The 25,969-nt window shown below is 41.6% G+C and overlaps 1 protein-coding gene across 10 annotated transcripts in view; it reads left to right on the top strand.

Moving 5' to 3' along the window:
- Positions 1 to 25,969, top strand: part of LOC105487724 (ras homolog family member H) — a 136,994-nt gene that overhangs the window by 13,754 nt on the left and 97,271 nt on the right. Inside the window, exon 2 of one of the 10 annotated variants that reach the window (XM_011751328.2) lies at positions 5,451 to 5,651. The exons of the other annotated variants lie outside the window; for them this stretch is intronic. The gene's annotated coding sequence lies outside the window, so the exon portion shown is untranslated. The remainder of the gene's footprint in view (positions 1 to 5,450; positions 5,652 to 25,969) is intronic. 10 annotated transcript variants of the gene reach the window in all.

Genomic DNA, 25,969 nt, shown 5'->3' with positions numbered 1-25,969 from the left:
TCAAGATGCCACTTCAATGTCTTACTTATCAGCTCATGATGCCTTGGGTGGCACAAGAAATGCAGGCAGCGCCAGGTGAAGTGGCTCACGCCTGTAATCCCAGCACTTTGAGAGGCCAAGGCAGGCAGATCACCTGAGATCAGGAGTTCAAAATCAGCCTGGCCAACATGGCGAAGCCCCGTCTCTACTAAAAATACAAAATTAGCTGGGCGTGGTGGCACATGCGCCTGTAATCCTAGCTACTCCGGAGACTGAGGCAGGAGAATCGCTTGAACCCAGGAGACAGAGGTTGCAGTGAGCCGAGATGGTGTCACTGCACTGCAGTCTGGGCAACAAAGCGAGACTCAGTTTACAAGAAAAAGAAAAAGAAATGCAGGCAGGTTGTAAGCACTGGTTTGGCCAACTCTAGAGTGTAGTGAGTAGTGTGGGGTCACCTGATGCCCCTAAGCAACGTACTGGATACCAGCCTGGCTGCTTTTAGGGTGAAAGGCATTGGCATTAGCCGGTGGGTAACATGCTCGCTTCTGAGTGTAAGATGTAGTTGTCCTATCTGAAGCTGGGCATCTGGTTGGGCTTTGATAACTTTGAAGATAGTTCGTTTCCTTTTGATCACAGAAGCCCAGTTGGTCATCTTCCATTAGTGAGTATCTGACCTGCAATTTGGGGAACTGAGTGTTTTCAGCTGAAAGCTTTGTTCATTTCCTGTGCTCCCAGACTGTAGTATCAGGCACGGTATGGAGACCTACCCCAAACCCGTCTGTTTAAATTAGCCAACCCTGCTGGAAGTGGTAAAATGAGGCCACATTCTCATGTCACAGCCATACAGTGGATTGACACAGGATGAGAAAGAGAAACGCACTCCCATCTCCATCCCTCCAGAGAAAAAGAATGTGAAATTGACTAAATACATTGTGAGTCAAGGTTCTCTTGATGTGAGATAGCATAAAAATTGGAAATCTGTCTTTGAGATAGAGAGGGAAAATCTATAACAGATATGTTCCTGTAATCAGTGTGCCTTAACTTCTATAACCATTTTAATTATTGCACATCCATGACTAGGTTTCCTGCAAGTTTCGATATCTATTTTAATAATAATATTGCATCATACAATCACAGCCCTCAAAACACAAATATTCCATGTACACCAAAGTTTGGTAGCAAAGTCTCTCCTCCTCTTACCTCCTGGAGATTATTTCCCCTGCCAGGTCATTATGTCTAGCAACCTAGCTGCCCATGCAGAGAATGGACTGGCACACATCTCTTCCTTGGCTCTTTTCCTTTCTTTCAGGCAGGACCCCTACTTTTCATTTGTCTTCCCTCCAGGTCCAGCTGTCACCTTCTTGAGAGCCTCTAAACATACAACCCTTACTATGAACCTTTTTCTCCCTTTTTTGCATTTTTTTTTTCTCAGTTGCCACAAAAAATTCTCCTGGTCTTTGTTCCAGTTTTGAGCTGAAAATGATCCCAACTGTGGTTGAGAAGCATAAGAATGCCTGTAATTATTCCTTCTAACAAGGAAAAGGAAACAATGTATTTAGAGTCAAATTTAAATGATGTAAAATCAACTACAAAAACCTTTAAGGGGCCTAAAAATCCCCTTTGGTATACTTTTTCTTGATAAAACCTGATTTTCCTCAAGTTCTACTATTTGGGCAGTAACTTGCTGAAATTTATATCAATAATAGTCTTTCTCTGTCTTCTTCACGTGATAAGGAAGTAGGAGAGAGGGTTGGAGGCACATACAGGAAATAGGAGGGGAAAAGCCAGAAAAACCCTTACTTATTGACAATACCACAATTTCCTATATGTGCCAAAACAATATTGTCATATATTCCTAAACACAGAATATCTGGCAATATCAGAGAAATATCTATAATAATATCTACTTTTAAAATATAATAGCAATGGATATTTCTTATAGCAAATAAGGCATATGCTTTTTAGGTTAAATATACTTGTATACATCTTATTTGTGAGTCTTTAAGTGTTTATGTATTAAAATTGCCATCAGGCCGGGCACGGTGGCTCATGCCTGTAATCCCAGCACTTTGGGACGCTGAGGCGGGTGGATCATGAGGTCAGGAGTTCAAGACCAGCCTGGCCAAGATGGTAAAACCCCATCTCCACTAACAATACAAAAATTAGCCAGGCGTGGTGGCAGGCACCTGTAATCCCAGCTACTTGGGAGACTGAGGCAGGGAATTGCTTGAACCTGGGAGGCGGAGGTTGCAGTGAGCAGAGATTGCGCCACTGCACTCTAGCCCAGACAACAGAGTGAGACTCCGTCTCAAAAAAAAAAAAAAAAAAAGTTATCATCCCAGTGTTTTCCCTCCAAGATGTGCAAAATCTACAGAAAGAAGCTTAAACATTGACATTGCTTCCTAATGTGATAGAAATACAGCTAATAACTTAAAGGATCATTTGAATTAACAAAAGGCAACTATGAGTATTTTATCTGAATCCTATAGTTATCTTTTCTTTTTTCATCCTCTACATTTCAGGAAAAGCAATTGAGATGTAGATTGTGGCAGTGTTTCTATTACATTCTAGAGCTATGAAAACACATGGATAGTTTTCAGGATGCAGCAGGAGGGTTCTATGTAAAACTTGGGTCCAGAGTTCAAACCCCAAACTAATAGTTTGGATTTCCCCAAGTACTACCCACTTAATATGTCACCAGGAAAGACCCATCACACACATATATGGAAGGAAAAATTAAAGTTTCTCCTCCAGCAGGGGCTAGATGCTTGTGGCTTCTGTTTAAAACCTAGATGGTGGCCGGGCACTGTGGCTCACGCCTGTAATCCCAGCACTGTGGGAGGTCGAGGCGAGTGGATTACCTGAGGTCAGGAGTTCGAGACCAGCCTGGCCAACATGGTAAAACCTGGTCTCTACTAAAAATACAAAAATTAGCTGGGCATGGTTGCTCACGCCTGTAATCCCAGCTACCTGGGAGACTGAGGCACAGAATTGCTTGAACCCAGGAGGCAGAGGTTGCAATGAGCTGAGATCATGCCACTGCACTCCAGCTTGGGCAACAGAGTGAGACTTGGTCTCAAAAAATATTAAAAACAAAAACAAAAACTAGATGGTACAATTGTGTTTTTTTAAAAAAATCACCAGTGTTTTCAGCCTGTGTTTCTATCTACATTTTTTTGGACCTGTGACCAACCAACCTTATAAAGTTATATTATCCTCCAGCTTCCTCTGATTTACTTGTCCTTTCTTTGGAGGACTGAAATGATCATACTCTGTTTATTTCCCTACACTCACTCGGGCTATTTGGAATTTAAACGTTAGTGCTCCTTCCTTTATAAATTTTGTCGTGATTGGTTTTATTTCTCAACAGGTACATAGCTCATTATTTTATCCATTAATTATAGTTACTTTTTGTTTCCTTTGCCAATTTTGGGAGTGCTTAACAACTCTTAAGAACTGTTTCATTAACAAACTAGTAACCAATGTAAAATGCAGAATAAATAACAAGTTCAGTTGCCTTTATAGTCTTTAAGGTTTGCTTAGAAACTTTTAAATTATAATCAAGTTTTTTCTTTTCCTACAAAATATTGGCCAACGAACAATTTATGAACAATATCATCAGCCAGTCAGGAAAACGAGCCAAATAATCCCTTCTTCTCTCCACTTAATATGCTCTGTTCTAAATTATTATTTGGAATTGTTTTAGGAGACTTTAGAAAGGCCTCTTTTCGGAAAAATTGTGAGTTGTTAGGCAACAACATGAATGATCAGCTTTAAATTGTTCATGGTCTTTTACCACATTTAAGAATTATTCCTAAGAAAACAATGCAAGGTGTTTTATTATAAAAGCAAGACTTCTCAACAAAATGGTGTCTGCTAATAATAGAGAAACCAAGAAACAACTTAAAATGCCCAACAGAAATGTATGAGATGATAAAGGTGACAAAGTGAGACCCTGTCTCAAAAAATATATATATGTATAATATTTTTATTTATAATATAAAAAGGCCTATATATGTATTCTTATACATGAATTCAGAATATGGAGATAAATAAATATGTTAGAAATTATCTAGTGTGTGATAAGATTACATGATTTAAAATGTTTTTCATTTTTTCCTGTCTTTTCTATAAGTAGCATATATTGTTTGTATATAAAAAAAAAAAGGCCAATAATCTTTATTAAAAGAATGTCAGTTTTCGGTGTGAGGTTAATAATGAAATTAATTAAAATGATTCTGGCATGATACTTTTTTTTTTGACATTTTAAAAGAAACCTAATGCTTTGAAAGCCCTAAGTCTATAATTAAATTGTATCTAATAAAATTTAGAGGCTCTTTAGATGTAGAGGGATTTTGAGTTTCTCAAAGCATAGAAAACCACTTTTAGTGAGAGATGTTGGAATTATCAGTTAAGTTTGTGAGTGGTTTATATTTTTAAAATATGAGCTAATTAGCATTAGCTAGTATCATAATTTAAGCAAAATATAAAATATTCAAGTGATGAATACAGATGATTATTTCTCCATTTTAACCTGTAAAAAGGTTCCCGAAGATATTTTTTTTTCTTTTTTCTTTTAGTGAGACAGGATCTCACTCTGTGGCCCAGGCTAGAGTGCAGTGGCCCGATCATGGCTCACTGCAACCTCCACCTCTTGGGCTCAGGTGATTCTCCCACCTCAGCCTCCCGAGGAGCTGGGACTACAGGAATGCACCACCGTGCCGGCTAAGTTTTGTATTTTTTTTGTAGAGATGGGGTTTCACTATGTTGCCCAGACTGGTCTTGAACTCCTCAAGCAAATTCACCCACCTCGGCCTCCCAAAGGGCTGGGATTACAGGCCTGAGCCATGGCGTCCAGTTAAGAGATCCTTTAAGAAGCACATTTTCCTTATGCATCTTAAATATTCAATTAGAAAAGAATTGACTTTCAAATATTTTGAAAGACATATCTCCTAGGTAAATCATAAATATATCCATTTTGTGTAAAGTAGGAAAATAAAGGAAAATTACCTTGTATCTTTTCATGACCATTTTTCTACACAGTAATACCAAATATCTAAAAGTTTGTTAATTCCAAATGCCAAATATTAGTTTGAATACCATATAACTCTTTGAAATGTTGATTCGTTTAGTGAAAAAGACTTTTCCTCTTAAACAGGAGTGAAATCTCGTGTCTGATTTGTGTAATATTCCTGATTACGTGTGTGTGTGTGTATGTGTGTGCTTCTTTCCAGCTTGGTTTACCAATAACTCGTGATCATAAGAGGACAGCTATTGCTTGTAAGGCATCCAGTTGATCAATTAACATGCTTTGTATAACAATTGTATAATTGATGCAATACCTACCAACCAGGGGCTTAAAGCAACCAGGATTCATTTCTCCACGTAACAGGATGTCGGAGGTCTGCGTTTCCGGCCCTGGGCTAATGGCTCAATGAGACTGCCTACCATTCTGTTGTCTTTTGTCATAGCTGCACGATGACTGCCGCAGCTTCTAGTTATGTGCTCCATTCAAGACGCATGGGAAGGTTGGAGTGGAAAGGAGGATGAGTTGGCAGTGGCTGTTGGATTTTCCAGGAAACCAAGAATGTTCCCGGAGACCTCCCAAACAGATACCAGCTTCCGTGTCATTGGTAGAACAAGGTTACACAGCCACCCCAGCTCCCATGAAGGTGGGAAACAGGAAATAGGCTTATTATTAACAACTCCCTTAGACCACACATTCCTAACAGGCAGAGTGGGTGGGTGTGGGGAGCATGGTGGAGAACAGCGTGAGGGTTGGGGTAGGGTGTGGATAGGGTGGTGCTGTTGATATCATCCCTTACGGGAAGGATATTGCTTTTGTGGGAGGGAAAAGGCAGGAAAAATATCTCACTCTTTATATGTATAAAGCACAGTCATACATACAGCATATATACAGACATATAATTTATCTATGGTATTAAAATTTCATGGAAGGGGCAATTAGGAAAAAAGCGTCTAAAAATGCTCTTAGGGAGATGATCTTGAAAAAAAAGTTGAGAAATACTGGGCTAGACCAAACATGATCCATTGCCCGAAGCCTGCATATTATCTATTACTGATGACAAAGAGAGGCACAGGTATGGAGCAGAAAACTAACAATGCCTGCCATAGAGAATGTCATAAATTAATGAACAGCTTACTTTATGTTGTCATTGTTGGTCTTCTCTCATTGTACTATAAACATCTTAAAAGTAGGAACTGTGTCTTATTTGAATGTATATCTTTGTATATTAGCACACTAGTCCCTCAAGAGGTATGTTTTGTAAGTTGAATGGAACAAACAACATTTTATTTAACATATATTTTATTTCTATTTTTTTTAAAAAACTTTATTTATTTATTTATTTTGAGACGGCCTTTTGCTTTGTCACGCATCCCAGAGTGCAGCTGGTGCAATCTCTGCTCACTGCAACCTCTGCCTCCTGGGCTCAAGTGATTCTCGTGCCTCAGCCTCACAAGTAACTGAGATTACAGACGTGCACCACCACGCCTGGCTAATTTTTTTTGTATTTTTAGTAGAGACGAGCTTTCGCTAAGTTGGCTGGGCTGGTCTTGAACTCCCGGCCTCAAGTGATCTGCCTGCCTCGGCCTCCCAAAGTGTAATGTTGATTATTTTTAATGGCAAAAATAAAGTGATGCAGGAAGACATTTAAGTGTCATAGGTGATGTCTTGGGGGTAGTTTCATTGGGTTTTTAGCGAGCTATTTGATTGCTCTTATGTGGATGGTACAAAGACTGAAAGAGGTTTTGCAAACAGTGGAGTCATAAATGATTGTTCATGAGATAATTTGTTCTGATAGTTCCGTTAGTTTGTTTGTAAGAGATGAAAAGGAAATAAAATGGAAAAAGAGAGCAGATTTGTTTTGTTTTGTTTTACTTTTTAGCCGGATTGTTTTTTCGGTGCCTAAGCTGCTTCAGTTGTGAAATGGGAATTATAATGTCATGGTGCTTCCTTCTCGAATTGTGATGGTCAAATGAAAAGCTGTCTGAGAAAGCTGCCCCGAGCTGTCTAACAGTATTCCTCCAGCTGGACTGTGCTTCTGAGTCATCCGGTGCTTTAAAAATACAGCTTCCTGGCCGGGCGCGGTGGCTCAAGCCTGTAATCCCAGCACTTTGGGAGGCCAAGACGGGCGGATCACGAGGTCAGGAGATCGAGACCATCCTGGCTAACATGGTGAAACCCCGTCTCTACTAAAAAATACAAAAAAAAAACTAGCCGGGCGAGGTGGCGGGCGCCTGTAGTCCCAGCTACTCGGGAGGCTGAGGCAGGAGAATGGCGTAAACCCGGGAGGCGGAGCTTGCAGTGAGCTGAGATCCGGCCACTGCACTCCAGCCTGGGAGACAGAGCGAAACTCCGCCTCAAAAAAAAAAAAAAAAAAAAAAAAAAAATACAGCTTCCCAGGAAAACATTGTAAACAACTCCCAGGGTACATAATGATTTAGATGATTAAATTTGGAGGCTGCCCTGACTTCACTACCCTGGGCCTCGACTGCTGTATAAATTATGATAGAGATAACTTCCCAGGACTGTAGGGTGGATAGCAAATGAAGCAAATTAACTGCCAAATCCTTCCTTAACATCTTCGTTATGATGAATATTACGAACCTAGGCAATCGTCATCCATACATTGGACACTTGACCTTGGGATGGATTAGAGTTCCTCAGTTTATTTCGTCCTCTGTGCAAAATCTAGAATATTCCCCAGCCTGTCATCAGAGTGCGACACATGTTTGAGGAATGACTGCATGATTGATAATTGTTGAGAGTTCAGATTCATGTCACTTCAGATAATCCACAGATGACATGGAAAACTGGTGGGCTACCAGTGCTGTTTGAAGTCATCGAGGGCTTACACTTATCTGGGAATGGGCCAGAGAATAGGATCAATGCCCAGTAAGGTATATCTTCTGATCCTCACCTCTCTTTTGTATATAGGTGATTTAAAAAAAAAAAAAAACTTCCTTCTCTAGGCCGGGCGCGGTGGCTCAAGCCTGTAATCCCAGCATTTTGGGAGGCCGAGACGGGCGGATCACGAGGTCAGGAGATCAAGACCATCCTGGCTAACCCGGTGAAACCCCCGTCTCTACTAAAAAATACAAAAAAACTAGCCGGGCGAGGTGGCGGGCGCGGTGGCTCAAGCCTGTAATCCCAGCATTTTGGGAGGCCGAGACGGGCGGATCACGAGGTCAGGAGATCAAGACCATCCTGGCTAACCCGGTGAAACCCCCGTCTCTACTAAAAAATACAAAAAAACTAGCCGGGCGAGGTGGCGGGCGCCTGTAGTCCCAGCTACTCAGGAGGCGGAGGCAGGAAAATGGCGTAAACCCGGAAGGCCGAGCTTGCAGTGAGCTGAGATCCGGCCACTGCACCCCAGCCTGGGCGACAGAGCGAGACTCCGTCTCAACAAAACAAACAAACAAACAAACAAACAAACAAAAAACTTCCTTCTCCTCCAATCAAAACTGGCTTTGAGGAAAGAATGGGACTGGATGCACATTTGTGTAAACGTGCTAATGGTAAAAAAAAAAAAAAAAAAAGTCTTTACCTTCCAAGGATATTTGCATTTCAACAAAGCTCCAACCCTGAAGAGAAAGGGCTGCTCCAAGGATGGAAGATATATTTGGTAGGGAGAGGACTTTTTTTTATCACCCTTGATTCACTCCATGTAGGCAGGGACCTTCTGGTAAGATGCTCCCTGATGGGGACTTGCTGGATACTGGCCGTGCCAGCTGGCTGAAACCCCGAGAGTCAGACTTCCTTGCACGGGATCCTTATCATGGGGGTGGCAGCCACTGCTGATAGATTGGGGAACTGCTTCCTTTGCCATCTCCCTATAGGGAGGGTTCCCCTAAACTGGGTCTCTAATAATCTCAGAGCAAGACACATGCTGTGGGGATCTTATCATCTTATCAGATTTTTCTAAACTATAGTCCTTCGTAGAAGTGAGAGGCCCAGAACAGTCTATTTTGTGCAGGAATAGCAGTGATGACTCATGGTTGGGAAGACACTAGAATTCAGCCAGGAGAATATCATTAAAGGAGGGAGAAGGGAAAACAGACTTTTTGTGTGGTAGAGAAACACACCCCTCTGTATCATTATGTGAACAAAGGTGCGTGTAAGAGGGGACACAGTTTACCCACGGGTAACTAACTATGATAGTGAAAGTTGCCTTGAACCTTGTTTTAGAAAAATGGCAAGTGTGGGTCTCACTCTTCTATTTCCTGATTCCTCTCTCTCTCTCTCTCTCTCTCTCTCATTTCTCTGTTTCTCTCTCTCTCACACACACACACCTATCTTGGGCCAGGTTCGTAAAGCCTCATGGGAAACGGAACACGGAAGAGTCCACGGGGAGGTTTTAAAATTTAATTTTAGTCAGATTTAGTAAGATTTTTTAATATAAAACAAAACAAAAATTCTCTAAAAAGAAATCCTTGTTAGGGTCTGGTTAAGACAACTAATATCAACAGATATGAGGCCATAGTTCCTAGTTACCAAAGAATCGCTCTGGTGAGAGAGGTGTGGAGGCAAAAATTCCAGATGGTACCCGGTAGTGATTGCACTCAGCTAGGTCATCCTAGGACAGCTGCCCTAGACCGCCGTGCCTGAGCCTCTCCATTGTAATTTTCCTTCTTCTAGTTTCTTTTAAACATTTTTTCTTTTTTGTTGAGATAGAGTTTTGCTCTGTCGCCCAGGCTGGAGTGCAGTGGCATGATCCCCACTCACTGCAACTTCTGCCTCCCAGGTCTAAGTGATTACAGGCATGTGCCACCACGCCCGGCTAATTTTTGTATTTTTAGTGGAGATGGGGTTTCACCATGTTGGCTGGGCTGCTGTCAAACTCCTGGGCTCAAATGATCTGCCCCCCTCAGCTTCCCAAAGTATTGGGATTACAGGTGTGAGCCATTGTGCCTGGCCTAGTTCCTTTGCTTTAAAAGCTTAAATGCACGAAGCATACAGTACTGTGAAGACTTGCTTGATGTAATGCAGGTTCCTTAATCTCCTCCTTTGCTATTTGGTTGGCGGGTGGTGGTATGGGTGGCACTTTGGGGATGGTGGGGCAGAAGGAAGCTTTCTGATGAATGTTTGCACGGTACACAGAATGTTACAAGATATGGGCATCATGCACAGGTGATGAGGGGGCTAGAGAAAGGTGGATGGTGTTTGGGGATTACCCTCTGGTACATTTCAATTCATTTTGGGGTTATGAGATTTCAGAAGGTTAACTAATGCTCATGTCCTGGGGTGGGCTCTTTTGTATTTCTTTGTTGTCTCTTTTTTATTTTTATTTTTTAGAGACAGAGTTTTACTGTATTGCCCAGGCTGGTCTCGAACTCCTGGCCTCAAGTGATCCTCCCACCTCAGCCTCTGAGTTACAATTGTCTCTTGAAAGTAATTTCAGGTAGGCTTGGGGCTACCAAGGCAAGCCTAGGGAAGCCTGGTACATGAAGAGGATTAGAGTCCTCCGGAGAAGTTGAATTTGTATGAAGAGATACTAATCAGAAAGTTGGGAGTTAGTCATCCATGGAAAACAGGGATGTTTGAGAATCATATTCTGGCCATGCCCATCCATGCATTGTCAGTGGAGAGAGAACCTTGGCTAATGGACTTCCCCAGTTATGATCCCATGGATAAGACCATGGGGGAGAAGGTAAGGCTTAGGCTAAAGCATGTTCTTGGATCATTCAGTCACCTCCTTTCACTCTGAGTCCCTGTTGACCAGGGAACGTCTTGGTATCAGAGCTTGTCTTTCCAATAGCCCTCTCCGTGGGGAAAGAATACACAGGCTGTGTTGATGGTATTCTAGTCCTCATGAGAGCTGCGTTTCTCATGGTCAGCAAATGAATTGGCATCCTGATATACAAGCAAATCTTGTGACCTTGGTTAAAGTGAGTTTCACTCTGTAAAGTCAGATACTTTCTTGTTAGTTGAGGGAATCAGATTTCTGAGGGTAAGAGGTAAAGCCAAGAACCATGGCAAATTCATTATCTTGATAAAAACTACCCGATAAGGCTGCCCATTTTCTTTCAGACTGCAACACCGTATGTCCAGTGAGTCCTGAGAATGAGGGAAAGAGGAGACCATGAGTTGTGAACACCACAGCAATTTCTCTTCTCCTTTTGTCCCTCTTGCTTTAGGTAGTAATGCATGCCTTAAGATAATAAAAGGTCTGTCTTTGTGGGTTCCTCATTGCCATAGAAAAGTGATTGGTATGATTTCCCAAGGCCTAGGATACAAATATTTCTTCAGAGAGGGTTTTGAAAACTTATGCCAGTTACCCGGGTGGACTCCAATCTTTCAAGCATTGTATGTCTTTCATGGTCCTCCTTCTCTCCCTCCTTCTTTTCCTTCCTTCTCTAAACAGAGCCTAAGGTAATGTCCCTCTCCAGTTTCTTGGGATAGGGAAGGGGGTGGAATTACTTCTGACTCACACTTACCCTTATGGTGTACCCTTTGGGGTTCTGGCTAAAATATATATATTGGGAAGCCGGTCGCAGTGGTTACGCCTGTAATCCTAGCACTTTGGGAGGCCAAGGCAAGTGGATCACCTGAGGTCAAGAGTTCAAGACCAGCCTGGCCAACACCAGTCTCTACTAAAAATATAACAATTAGCTTGGCGTGGTGGTGCATGCCTGTAATCCCGGCTACTCAGGAGGCTGAGGCATGAGAATCACTTGAACCTGGGAGGTGGAGGTTGTTGTGAGCCAAAATCGTGCCACTGCAGTCCAGCCTGGGTGACAGAGCGAGACTCTGTATCAAAAAACAAATAAGTAAAATGTATATATTGGGGTCCATTAGTTTTTCCACCCTGGGTGGACTCTGACCTTTGACTTCTGTCATCCTTGCCCCTTGAGGCCATTGGAACTGCAGCTCGTTTTCCACTTTTTCATCTCCCTTTCTTTCAGCTGACAAATGCTGTTTACCTCACTGGCTTCTCCTTTATTTTTAGACTTTGGCCTGACAGTTACTTTTTTTTTTTTTTTTTTTTTTTTAGCTCTTTGATACTTTTAAGAAAATTGTTTTTAGGCCGTGTGCAGTGGCTTATGCCTGTAATCCCAGCACTTTGGGAGGCCAAGGTGGGTGAATTGCTTGAACCCAGAAGTTTGAGACCAGTCTGGCCAACATGGCGAAACCCCGTCTCTATTAAAAATACAGAAATTAGCTGGGCATGGTGGCGGGCACCTCTGTAGTCCAAGTTACTCTGGAGGCTGAGGCAGGAGAATCGCTTGAACCCAGGAGGTGAAGGTTGCAGTGAGCTGAGATCGCACCACTGCACTCCAGCCTGGGCAAGACAGTGAGACTCCATCTCAATAATAATAAAAAAAAACGAAACAAAAAATAAAAACATAAGGACTTGTCACAAAAATATGAGTCTTTAGGCAAGAGGTTTCTTTCTCTAAGTGTCAGTTTCTCTGAAAACTTTGAGGATTGGATTGGATATAAATTTCCCCAAGCACAATGTGGGCACCAATGGTAGGAAACAAGATCTTTTTAGGGCAAGCATTTAAAAAATGTTTTAAATAGGTATATGTTTCTTTGAATGTTTTCAGAAAAAATTATAAGTGACAATCAAATCTATGATTTCATCCATTTAATTGCTTAGGACAAGGCCATGTGAGTTCACTTAGAGTTGATTTTTAAAACATATCAAATAAATAATAGTTCAAATATGGTTATCAGATGACTGAAATTTGGGGGCAGGATTAGAAGATGATCTTTCAGATTTCGACCAACTTGACTATTCTGGTCTCAGTGACAAAAGGAAACAAGTTCCCATGTCATTACAGTGGAACCCAATTATATTATCCAATAAACCAACATTCCTAGGGTCTTAGTTCTCCTAGAAATCTTTCTAGCATGCTGAGCAGGATGGGCTGGACACAACCCAAATCACTGGAATGTTACAAATTAAAAAAATGTTTTGAGTGGTGTATGAAAGAGCCCTGCTCTGAGGAGTTCCAGAATGAGTGAGAAGGGAACTTACAGACCTACTGAGACTTGCTCCTCTGTCAGATGTGGCAGGAGGGTCGGGGCCTCGGAGTTGTTCAAGTAATTTCATCAGTTAGGGGCCAATCCTGATCCAGGACCCAGTCCTGCCGGGCTGTACTTTCTTAAAGTGACTATCCAGTGACACTAGCAAATGTTACCTCTTCCCAGGAAGAAATTACAGGATGTGTTTATATTTTCTTTTACAAAGGGTCATGAGATTTTATTTTTACTTTTTTTGTTATAGAAGTGATGTATGTCTATGAAGGAAACTCAGGAAACATAGATAAGCACACACACAATTTGTAATTGCACCAGTATATGAGTATTGTTAAAATCTTGGTTTAGTTTCTGACTTTTTTCCTCTCTCTATTTCTACTAAGAAATCAGGATTATGTTGCACATACCAATTTGGCCTTGCTTTTCTTTTATCCATGTAGCAATGTTGTCACATACTTTTCCCCACATGATTAAATATTTTTTCTACAATAGTAAGGAATTCAATGATAAAAGAGGCGTATTGTCTTCCCCCAACCTTATAAAAGTTATTTTGTGTGGCAGCTTGACTTATATTTTAGAAGTAGAGACAAATTAAGGCAAAAATGAATGGAAATGGCAAATTAATTCCACAAGGAGTATGTTTTCTGAAAGTCCCTGCTGCTAGAAACGGAGTTAGGATTATGCCTCCTGGTTTCAAACGTCGATAGTAGCTGTGTGGGCTACTCGAGTTGGCGTCAAAGATGGATGTCCAACTCCATATTGGAGCTGTGGGTAATCTAATGAGAGCCACAAATCATCGTTCTAAGAGCAGGTGGTTAGTGAGCACCTTTCCAGTTTAGGGCATATACCCGTTGCTCTCCTGATGGACATCTGGTTCATGATATTTGACTGTTTTAAGGTGTGGAAGGCTTTGTACAAGGTCCAAAACTTCTGTCCTTGGTGTGAACATTTGGGAGGCAAATGAGTGATATGACCATGGCTGCCTTTTTGTCTGGCAAAGCACAAGGATGCTTTGGAGAACAGAAGGATTTCATCAAGCCCAAATGACACTCACTTCTGGGCCTCTCAACCTCCTTGGCCACGTGGTTGTTCTGCTACTCAGAGTCTGCAGATGAGCTGGTGGTTTCTCCAAACTTCCGAGAGCTCTCTAAGGCATTTATTATATGCACATTCTCTCTACAATGAGGCCAGTGGACTCTCAACTGGGCTGGCACATGTTCCCAGGAAAACATGCCCAAATTCTGGTCTACCTTGTGTAAATCTAAGATAGGGGCTACTGAACACAGTCTTGGAAATCAGGCACCTGCTAGGGCCCCTTGCGCTTAGCTTGGCTGATGAACCCAGGCTGAGGGCTTTTTTGCAGGCATGCCTCTGGGCCGAGGCTGGGGGTGGAGAGGGAAGGCTAGGGAAGTCAAGGAAGGCATGAGGAACAGCCTGGGAGCAGGAAAAGGTCATCTGGTGGCAGGCAGGAGCTTTAGGTTCTCTGCTCCTTCACCCTTTTCTCTATTCAAATCTGCTCTCAAGGCAGCGTATGATATCGATGGTTCACAGAAACGTGAACTACCAGCCTTGGAGGGGCCCTGAGAGCCCATCTAGTTCAACGCCTCATTTTGCAGATGAGAAAACAGGTTTGGAGAGGCTAAATGGCGTGAACCAGGTCATATAACTAGAGGTAGAGCTGGGATTCAAGCCTGACGGTCAGTCCAGGGTTCTGATCACCACAAGCTGCCTCTATATACAGTATAGTGAGAAAGTCTCAGCCACCGCATTGACTTTTCATTTATATTTAATATTATATTTGTATTTTAAGATTGATCCATAATGGAAGGAATTGTGTAGTCCTGTACTAAAGGAATTTAGAAAGATTTGGGTGACTCAATCTACTGATAAGGAAAAAGATTTACAATCTATTACTAAGTGAGAAAGGCATCACGGAGTATAGTATAGCATGCTGTAGTTTGTATATAAAAATGTGTGTTGGCCGGGCGCAGTGGCTCACGCCTGTAATTCCAGCACTTTGGGAGGCCAAGGCGGGTGGATCACTTGAAGTCAGGAGTTTGAGATCAGCCTGACCAACATGGTGAAACTCCGTCTCTACTAAAAATACAAAAAATTAGCCGGGTATGGTGGCACATGCCTGAAGTCCCAGCTACGTGGGAGGCTGAGGCAAGAGAATCACTTGAACCCAGGAGGCAGAGGTTGCAGTGAGCCGAGATTGTGCCACTGCACTCCAGCCTGGGTGACAGAGTGAGACTCCATCTTAAAAAAAAAAAAAGAATGTGTGTGTGTGATAATTACATACATTCATACATATGTGCATGTGAATTCACGTAATAATGTAATAGCTTTGGAAAAGTGCATGAGAAACTTAGTCCGATGGTTGCCTCTGGGAAAATGGCCTGGGCACCATAGAAGGGAGGTATATTTTTTCACTTTTATACTTTTAAAATGTTTCTATAGGCATGTAATCACTATTCAAAAAACGTAAAACATTTAAAGATGACATGTGAGCTCAAATAAGGGAGAAATATATTGCTTATTGAGAAGGCCTCATGCAAGAGGTAGCATCTGAGCTGGGCTCTGGGATGGGTGGAAGTTCACCAGGAAGAGCCGGGGCAGGAAAGCGTACGGCAGCAGGAGTAAAGCTGTCAAAGCAGGAAAGGCCAGGCAGAGTGTCAGCGATGTTGCACAGTCTGGAGAAACTGCAGCAGAGTGGTATGCTGCTGTTTGTATATAAAAATGTGTGTGTAATCATTATATGCATTCATACTTACAGGCATGTGAATTTATGTAATAATGTAATAGATTCAGAAAAATGCATGAGAAACTGTTGGCTAGGTAAAGCAGGGACAGGGCTGAGGAGAAAAGTAAGGAGAGAGAACTCGGCTGGATGCAGGTTATTTTATACTTCATATGGGTAAAGGGCCTTTTACAAATTGGCCCCATTGTCCCTTTCTAACATCATCTTCCACCTGTGCTTCAGCCATCATAGCCCCCTGTCTATTCTCCAAATACCCACGTGCACACCTGGGCACCAGCCGCTTCCTCTGCCTGCATACGGTCCGCCAGTCCTATTTTCTTTCTCTCCTCCAAGACCAGGTTCAAATGTTCCTCCTCTCCCCCTCCCCACCCCACCACCCTGGAAGATTTTAACACTCTGTCCTTAGTGTTCTCTTGGCATTTTGCATTTACCTTTATTACAGAACTTGGCTGTTTAAATTTTAATTTTTTGCAGGCGGAACCGGAGAGTGAGGTCATTTATATGCAGAACATTGCGTCTCCTCTCTCTAATTTAGCATTTTATTCTCTGAGGTCCTAGCTATATGGTACTTTATGGTGATGAAGTACAGCCACACCATTCTGCCTTTGTGTGGCCGTTGCATGACCTCTCCAAATGAAATAATTTCTTCTATAGAGAAAAAAAAGTGAGGGCCAGAGACATTATCAACTAAGTAAAAAAAAAAATTTTTTTTAAACCTCTGGGCCTAGTCTAAACTATATTAACATTTTCTTTATTATCTTCTGTCCCATTAGGCTCCTTAAAAGTAGTCCTAGTTTAAAGACAATTAAAGGCAGATATTTTGTCACTTTTTTTAGACTTCTGTGGATTTGAAATGTCATGTTAATAGAACACTATATATGCGTAAGCAATGAACAGAACCATTAAAAAAGAATTTTGCTCTGGAATATCCTGGTAGTTTCACGGTCATTATGTATTTGTTTTGTTCAGTTTCTTGATCTTTCTGATCCTTAATTAGAAGCTGAGCATCTAGGGAAATGTTTTATCCTATTGCTCTGTATCTACAATATTATCTGTGTAAAAAGTACCTATGTCCATATTTCAAAAGAAGATTGAAAAAATCTAAGAAAATCTGAATAAACTTGCGTTCTTAGATTATTCCTCTTTGTTCCTCTTCTCCCTTAGGCAATTGAGGGAGTAACTGCTGTGTTCCTAGTACAGTTTATTCTAGAGAGGGACATGTGACAGGTGAGCTGAGAATTCCCAGTAAACCTCGATTTGCCCATCATTGCAGAGACTTTTCCTCTGCCTGGACCAATGTCCTTCTCGGCAAGGGAAGATAGATCGCACCAGACTAAGTTTGCACATTTATCTTTCTACATAAATGGAAAACCCTTCCCAGATTGTTCGACTGGTTGCTTTTTTTCAGTTACTAGTACAGGAATACCTCATTTGATTGCACTCCACAGATATTGCATTTTTTTTAACAAACCGAAGGTTTGCGGCAGCTCTGTGTTGAGCAAGTCTGTCAGCACCATTTTCCCAACAGCATATGCTCACTTCATGTCTCTGTCATATTTTGGTAATTCTCAAAATAATTCAGACGTTTCCATTATTATTGTATCTGTTATGGTGACCTGTGATCAGTGATCTTTGACATTACTATTGCAGTTGCTTTGGGGCACGATGAATCATGCCCATATAAGATAGCAAGCTTAATGGATAAATGCTGTACGTGTCCTGACTGCTCCGGCTGTCCCCCACCTCTCTTCCTCTCTTGGGGCCTCCCTATTCCCTGAGACACAGCGAGATTGAAATTAGGCCAATTAATAAACCTAGAATGGCCTCTCAATGTTTAAGTGAAAGGAAGAGTTATGTGTCTCTCACTTTAAATCGAAAGCTAGAAATCATTAAGTTTAATGAGGAAGGCATGTTGAAAGCTGAGAGTGGCCGAAAACTAGGCCTCTCGTGCCAGTTAGCCAGGTTGTCAATGCAAAGGAAAATGTATTGAAGGAAATGAAAAGTTCAACTCCCGGGAATACATGAATGATAAGGAAGTGAAACAGCCTTAGTGCTTGGACAAAGCTTTAGTGGTCTGGATAGAAGATCCAACCAGCTATACAATTTCTTTAAGCCAAAGACTAATCCAGAACAAGGCCCTAACTTGCTTCGATTCTATGGAGGCTGAGGGAGGTGAAGAAGCTGCAGAAGAAAAGTGTGAAGTTAGCAGAGGTTGGTTCACTAGGTGTAAGGAAAGAAGCCATCTCCATAACACCAAAGTGTAAAGAGAAGCAGCAGGTTCTGATGAATAAACTACAGCAAGTTATCCAGAAGATCTAGCTACGGTCATTGATGAAGGTGGCTACAGTATACAATAGAATTTTCAGTGGAAACAAAACAGCCTTCTATTGGAAGAAGATGCCATCTAGGACTTTCACAGCTAGTGAGAGGTCAATACCTGGCTTCAAAGCTTCGAAGGCTTCGAAGAGAGTCAATAGGCTGACTCTCTTGTTAGGGGCTAATGCAGCTGGTGGCTTTAAGATAAAGCCAGTACTCATTTACCATTCCAACAGATCCTAGGGCCTTAAGAATTATGCTAAATCTACTCTGCCTGTGCTCTGTAAATGGAACAAAAAGCCTGAATGACAGCACATCTATTTACAGCAATGTCTATTGAATAATTTAAGCCCACTGTTGAGACCTACTGCTCAGAAAAAAGATTCCTTTCAAAATATTACAGCTCTTGGACAATGCACCTAGTCACCCAAGAGCTCTGATGGAGATGTACAAGGAGATTAATGCTGTTTTCATGCCTGTTAACACAATATCTATTCTGCAACCCATGGATCAAGGAGTCATTTCAACTTTCAAATCTTATTATTTAAAAATACATTTTGTAAGGCTATAGCTGCCATAGATAATGATTCCTTTGATGGATCTAGGCAAAGTAAATTTAAAATCTTCTGAAAGGATCTACCATTTTAGATGCCATTTGTGATTCGTGGAAGAAGGTCAAAATATCAACATTAACTGGAGTTTGGAGGAAGTTGATTCCAAGCCTCATGAATGACTTGAGGGATTTAAGATGCTACTGGAGGAAGTAACTGCAGATGTGGTAGAAGGAGCAAGAGAGCTATAATTAGAAGTGGAGACTGAAGGTGGGACTGAATGTCTGCAATATCATGACAAAATTTAATGCATAAGGAGTTGCTTCTTATGGATGAGCCAAGAAAGTAATTTCTTGAGATGGAATCTACTTCTGGTGAATATACTGTGAAAACCATTGAAACGGCAACAAAAAATTTAGAATATTACATAAACTTTGTTGATAAAACAGTGGTAGGGTTTGAGAGGATTAGCTCTAATTTGCAAGAAGTTCTGCTGTGGATAAAATGCATTTCATGCTACAGAGAAATCCTTCACGAAAGGAAGAATCAATCAATGTGGCAAACTTCATTGTTGTCTTGTTTTAAGAAATAGCCACAGCCACTCCAACCTGCAGCAACCACCACCCTGATCAACTGGCAGCCATCAATATTGAGGCAAAAAGATTAGGACTTGCTGAAGGCTCAGATTATTGTTAGCTTTTTTTTTTTTTTTTTTTAAGAGAGGGTCTTGCTCTGTTGCCCAGGCTGGAGTGCAGTAGTGCAACCGTAGGTCACTGTAGCCTCCCAGAGTCAAGTGATCCTCCCACCTCAGCCTCCTGAGTAGCTGGGATTACAAGGGTGCACTACCACAGCTGGCTAATTTTTAAAAAATTTTTATCTAGACAGAGTCCCACTGTGTTGCCCAGGCTGTAGTGTTAGCATTTTAAAGCAATAAAGTATTTTAAAATTAAGCCATGTAGACTTTTAGGCATCATGTATAGTGTAAACATAACTTTTTTTTTTTTTTTTTGAGACGGAGTTTTGCTCTTGTTGGCCAGGCTAGAGTGCAATGGCACGATCTTGGCTCACTGCAACTTCTGCCGCTTTGGTTCAAGTGATTCTCCTGCCTAAGCCTCCCAAGTACCTGGGATTACAGGCATGTACCACCATGCCTGGCTAATTTTGTATTTTTAGTAGAGACAGGATTTCTCCGTGTTGATCAGGCTGGTCTCAAACACCCAATCTCAGGTGATCCGCCCACCTCGGCCTCCTAAAGTGCTGGCATTACAGGCATGAGCCACCACGTCTGGCCAACATAACTTTTATGTGCACTAGGAAACAAAAAAATTTGTGTGACTCACTTTATTGCAAGATTCACTTTATGGCACTGGTCTGGAACTGGACCTGTGATGTCTCTGAGATATGTCTGTATATCATACCTTCCCTGTGCAATACAAAGAGGCTGACCTAATTCTTTCTAACGCTGAGTGGATTATCCGGAATGGATATGGCATAATTAATTTAACCCCTGCTTCTTAATGGACCTTTCAGTTCTTTCCAGTTCTTCTTTTGCTGTCATGAATAATGTAGCAATGGAAATTCTTGCATATCTTGCCTACTTGTGTAGACACATCAGTACAATGTGTTCAAAGAATTGGAATTGCTGGATTAAATGGTCTATGCATTTAAAAGTGTAATAGAGACTGGCAAGGATTTAAAGGATGGAGTGGTGCAAGGGGTCCCCCCTAAGTACAGGAAGTGAGGGGGTGTATCATTTATATAGAATTTTAAAACAGTAATAAAACCAGTATGGGTCTGTTTTTTATTATCACCATGCGCTGGCAGTGATAAAGTCAGAGTAAGTTCTTAATGGTGTGTACAGCTGTCACTAGAGCTTTGGGGCCAAGCTGCATCTTCAGCTCCTGTGGCACAGCACAGTCCTGAGTTTAAGTTGTAGATTAGACATAAACAATGATAGCACAGTGATTGCAGAAACCCCGGAACAGAACTCGAGTTACTTCAATTCTGTTATTCTCTCTGAGTTTTGTATTTAAATTTAAAATAACAAAGCAGAATGCAAACTACAGAGTATAATTAATTTTGATTGGTAAGTACAAATTTTAATTCATACATGAAATATTTTACTGTATTGTTATCATTTTTTAGAGACAGGGTCTCACTCTGTCACCCAGGCTGGAGTGCAGTGTTGTGATCATGACTCACTGCAGCCTTGATCTCCTGGGTTCAAGCCATCCCCTGTCTCAGCCTCCTGAGTAGCTAAGGCTACAGGTACATGCTACCATGCCCAACTAATTAAGAAAACTTTTTGGTAGAGATGTTTGTCTGTTTTTGTTTTTTGTTTGTTTGTTTTCAGACAGAGTCTCACTTTGTCACCCAGGCTGGAGTGCACCGGTGAGATCGGCTCACTGCAACCTCCACTTCCCAGGTTCAAGTGATTCTCACGTCTCAGCCTCCCAAGTAGCTGGAATTACAGGCATGCACCACCATACCTGGCTAATCTTGCTATGTTTCCCAGGCTGGTCTCAAACTCCTGGCCTTGAGCATTCCTCCTGCCTCAGCCTTCCAAAATTCTGGGATTATAGATGTCAGCCAATACACCTGACCTGAATGATTTTTTTAAAGTTCAATTAAAAAAAAAAAAAAGTGGCCGGGCGCGGTGGCTCAAGCCTGTAATCCCAGCACTTTGGGAGGCCGAGACGGGCGGATCACAAGGTCAGGAGATCGAGACCATCCTGGCTAACACGGTGAAACCCCATCTCTACTAAAAAATACAAAAAACTAGCCGGGCGAGGTGGCGGGCGCCTGTAGTCCCAGCTACTCGGGAGACTGAGGCAGGAGAATGGCGTGAACCCGGGAGGCGGAGCTTGCAGTGAGCTGAAATCCGGCCACTGCACTCCAGCCTGGGCGACAGAGCGAGACTCCGTCTCAAAAAAAAAAAAAAAAAAAAAAAAGTAACTTGTTCGTTTTAAAGCTAAAGAATGAATAAAAAAATAAAAAGACTGTTCCTGATTCTTACACATTACTAGGAAAATAATTTTGTCACCTAGAGGAGAGAGGTTGATAGATGATCGGTTGTGGGTGTCAAATACACTAAGGATGCTGCTGGATTCTGTTCCATTGCCCTCTACAAAGATGGTGGTCTTGTGCTTATCAAATGGTGTGTGAGAGTGTCTGATTGAGGAAGAATCTTTAAAATGCTGTAAGAAATCAGGCTTGTAGTAAGAAGGAAATCACCCGCCAGCAGAAAAATGTATTTCCAGCCTTTCTTCCTCACGCTCTGCCATTGCTTTAGGATTGCTTATTTTCATCAAGGTTTCAAGGATAGGCAGGCTCCCACCAAGAGGGAGGTAGGGAGAGGGGAGGTAGAGACCTATGAGTAGGCTCAGAGGCTGGACTGCCAGAGCCTGAACCCCAGCATCTCTTCTCACTAGCTTGTCATCATGGGCAAGGTATGTTACTTCTCTGTGCCCTAGTTCCCCCAGCTGTAAAATGAGACAAAAATGGTATTGACCACATGCAGTCTTATTGTAATGATTAAAGGAGGTAATTTTTATAAAGCACTTAAAACAGCGTCTGGCAAATGTATGTGTTTATTGTTATCCTTATCCGCTAAGGGTCAGGCATTCATCTAGGCATGGGAAATAGATTCTTTTCAGCCGCCTTAAAAAAAATCCTACAAACAATGCATGATTATTCACATTTTGCAGTTGTAGTTATGTGACTTGCCCAAGGTTATACTGCTGCTCAGCGAGGGAAATTAAAATCTAACCGTGACTGGCCAGGCGCGGTGGCTCATGCCTGTAATCCCAGCACTTTGGGAGGCCGAGGCGGGTGGATCGCCTGAGGTTGGGAGTTCAAGAACAGCCTGACCAACATGGAGAAACCCCGTCTCCACTAAAAATACAGAATTAGCCACAAGTGGTGGCGCATGCCTGTTATCTCAGCTACTCGGGAGGCTGAGGCAGGAGAATCACTTGAACTCGGGAGGCGGAGGTTGTGGTGAGCTGAGATCATGCCACTGCACTCCAGCCTGGGTAGCAAAAGTGAAACTCCATCTCAAAAAGAAAAAAGAAAAATCTAACCATGACTGTCAACTCCACAACGTGGGCTTTTTGCAAACGATTGCATATCTGCAGTCTTACACATTGAAACTAAAACTAAAACACCTCACTCCTTCCAGTGCTCTGGGCTGCATATCCAGAACAAAATATTAAATGCCTCAACTTCTTTTATAGCTGAAGCAATCTGCAGGTTAAGGGTTTATCCTACTTCTAGAGAATGCTGGAAAGCCTAATGATTTCTCCTAAAGAGAGATGATCCATCTCGAAGGAAGTGGATGAGAAAGGGAACAGGTGTTTGAAAAGTATTTTTATATTAAAACTGGGAGCTGTGGCCAGGTGTGGTGGCTCACGCCTGTAATCTCAGCACTTTGGGAGGCCGACGCAGGCAGATCACTTGAGGTTAGGAGTTTGAGACCAGCCTGGCCAACATGGCAAAATCCCATTTTTACTAAAAATACAAAAGTTAGCTGAGTGTGGTGGTGCATGCCTGTAATTCCAGCTACTCAGGAGGCTGAGACAGGAGAATCACTTGAACCTGAGAGGTGGAGGTTGCAATGAGCCGATCTGGCCACTGCACTCCAGCCTGGGTGACAGTGAGACTCTGTCTGAAAACAAGCAAACAAAAAACAAAAACAAAAACAAAAAAAGCATTGGGAGCTACCTTTTGAGTAAAAACCCATCAGTACACAATAAAATCTTTCTCTGGGAAAAAGGCAAAGAAATAAAGGTTGCTACTGTGTGAATAATTTGGCGTATCTATCTAGCTATATGAGCATTGTGCTTAAAATATTAAGGAAATCAAGTATGGGCTATACTATGTAGACATAATGTGTATCTGAAAAAATCCTGTGTAGATGGAAAGTGTGCTGACTCAGCTGGCTTAGTTTCTGGGCCTCGTGTGGGCCCCCAGCAGCTTAACCACTTCTCTCAAGTCCTTGGTTTCCTCATGGGGGAAATGAGTATGTTGAATTAGATGACCTTTCAGGCATCTCATCATGCTGAGTTTTTTTCCGCAGCAGGGAACATGCTACTTTACATTCAGCTTAGGGCTTGCTCAGTGTAGGGGGAGTACCAGGAATTTGGGGAATTCCCAGAATACATGGGCACAAAATATATATATATGTATATATATAAAATATTTGCCACACATTAATCCTTAATCTCTAAAAGGATTTTAAAAGTCATTAAGAAACAATAACCATCTTGCTGGAAAAGTAGGTAAAACCGATGACTTACAAAAGAAAAAACATATGTTGTCAAAAAACAGATGAGCAAATTTTAATCTTCACTAGTTGTAAATGAAATGCAAATGAAAACAAATCAAACTTGCAAATATTATACCCAGTGAGAGTTGATAGAGTGATGAGATGATAGGCCCATACATAGAATATAAATTGGTTCAATTTTTTATCTCTTCTGTTCCAGCAGTTGCTCTCCTATCTATTTATCCTAAAGAAATAATCATGTATTTATATTAAAAATATTCACTCAATGTTATTGTAGTGAAAATGAGGAATTATTAAACTATCCAACAGTAGGCAATTGGTTAAATAAATGATGCTATGTTTATATAATCAAATTTTATGCAGCCATTTTCTATGTCAAGAATCTTGACATAGAACGTTAAATGAAGACCTAAATGTTAAATTAAGAAAAACAAGATGCCAAACCATATATAAAGTATGGTATTCTTAGTTTTGGAAAAAAATGATGCACTGAAAAAAAACCCCAGAAAAATGTACGCTAATATTTTACAGCTTTTGATTCTAGGTAGTAACTGATTTTCGTCTTCTTTGGATTAGTGTTTTTGAAATGTTCTATAATGTGTATGTACTACTTTTATAATCAGAAAATAGGATATATAGAAATGGTCTGGAAAAAATGAGGAGAGAATTTAGCCAGAATAGGGAGGTCATCTTCAGTCTGTTTGGACCAGCAAGTAAAAGCAGGAAATGCTGTCCACCACCAATGGCTTGAATATGTGTGTTGGATGGTGGTGGTGGTTGGTGGTTCTGGGGTTAGGGATGGGGGAAACCCTGAGATGTGATGGTTTTCTTAGTCACAGGTGGCGCTTTACAGCTGGGGAGTATCTTGGACTTGGTGGAGGTCTATCCAGACATCAGGCAGATTTCATATTTTCACAAAGGCTACGTTTATGTCTAAGGGGAAAACACAAAATACTAAGATAGAAAACTCCCAAAGCCCCCTCACCTTTTCAGACAACAAGAACACCCAGGACAGAGGGTCTTCCCCACTCTCAGAGTTACTTTGACTTCTCCTTTGGTTTCGTGTGGGTAATGCATTTTCACTCTTGAGTTTCTTTTCTTTTTAAGGTATTTTCATTATGACATTTGTTCTTTTGCAAAGAGCTAATTCTGCAGAATTCTATCCAGGGAGGGCCAAGGGAAATTAGTGAAGGTAATAATACCAGTTAGAAAGTTGAGTTTGGGTCATCTCAGGGGCCTCCTTTGGTTGGAATATATTCTAGAGATGGCCCTTACTTCCCCAGAATAGATAGTGATGTCTTACTGAGTTGTATTGAAGTGCAAGATTTTCTTCCCTGACTTGTCTGGGAATCCTTACCCAGGACTGTGGCTTTCCTCTTCCATATCCCTCCACCAGGAGGCAGGCTCTAGGCCTCTGGGCTGTCATCCTTTTGCCACTTCCACGCACATGCCTTCAAATACTTGAAAAAGTCACTATAACGTAAAGTATACTTTTCTTTTTTGGTGATGCTTTTCTCCATTTTCTCTATAACCAGAGAGTAAGAATAAAACTACAGCTTGGGACCCGGTGCGGTGGCTCACACCTGTAATTCCAGCACTTTGGGAGGCCAAGGAGGGTGGATCACCTGAGGTCGGGAGTTTGAGACCAGCCTGACCAACATGGAGAAACCCCATCTCTACTAAAAATACAAAATTAGCTGGTGTGGTGGCACATGCTTGTAGTCCCAGCTACTTGGAAGGCTGAGGCAAGAGAATCGCTTGAACCTGGGAGGTAGAGGTTGCAGTGAGTTGAGACCTTGCCATTGCACTCCAGCCTGGGCAACAAGAGTGAAACTCCATCTCAAAAAAAAAGAAAGAAAGAAAGAAAGAAAACAAAAGCCCCCACCCTTTAAAACTTTTAACACAAAAAGTTTTGAAGCTACACCAAAGAAGAGAGAATAGGCTAATATACTCCTGTGTACCCGCCACTCAACCTCAATAGTTCTTGACACTTTTCCAATCTTATTTTATCCATCGTTTTTACTTGTTGTTTTCTGGAATAATACAAAATAAATCCCTGACATCTT

The sequence above is a fragment of the Macaca nemestrina genome, chromosome 3, assembly GCF_043159975.1.
Source record: "Macaca nemestrina isolate mMacNem1 chromosome 3, mMacNem.hap1, whole genome shotgun sequence".
NCBI classification, from domain to species: domain Eukaryota; kingdom Metazoa; phylum Chordata; class Mammalia; order Primates; family Cercopithecidae; genus Macaca; species Macaca nemestrina.
This window is presented reverse-complemented; position numbering and strand designations above follow the sequence as displayed.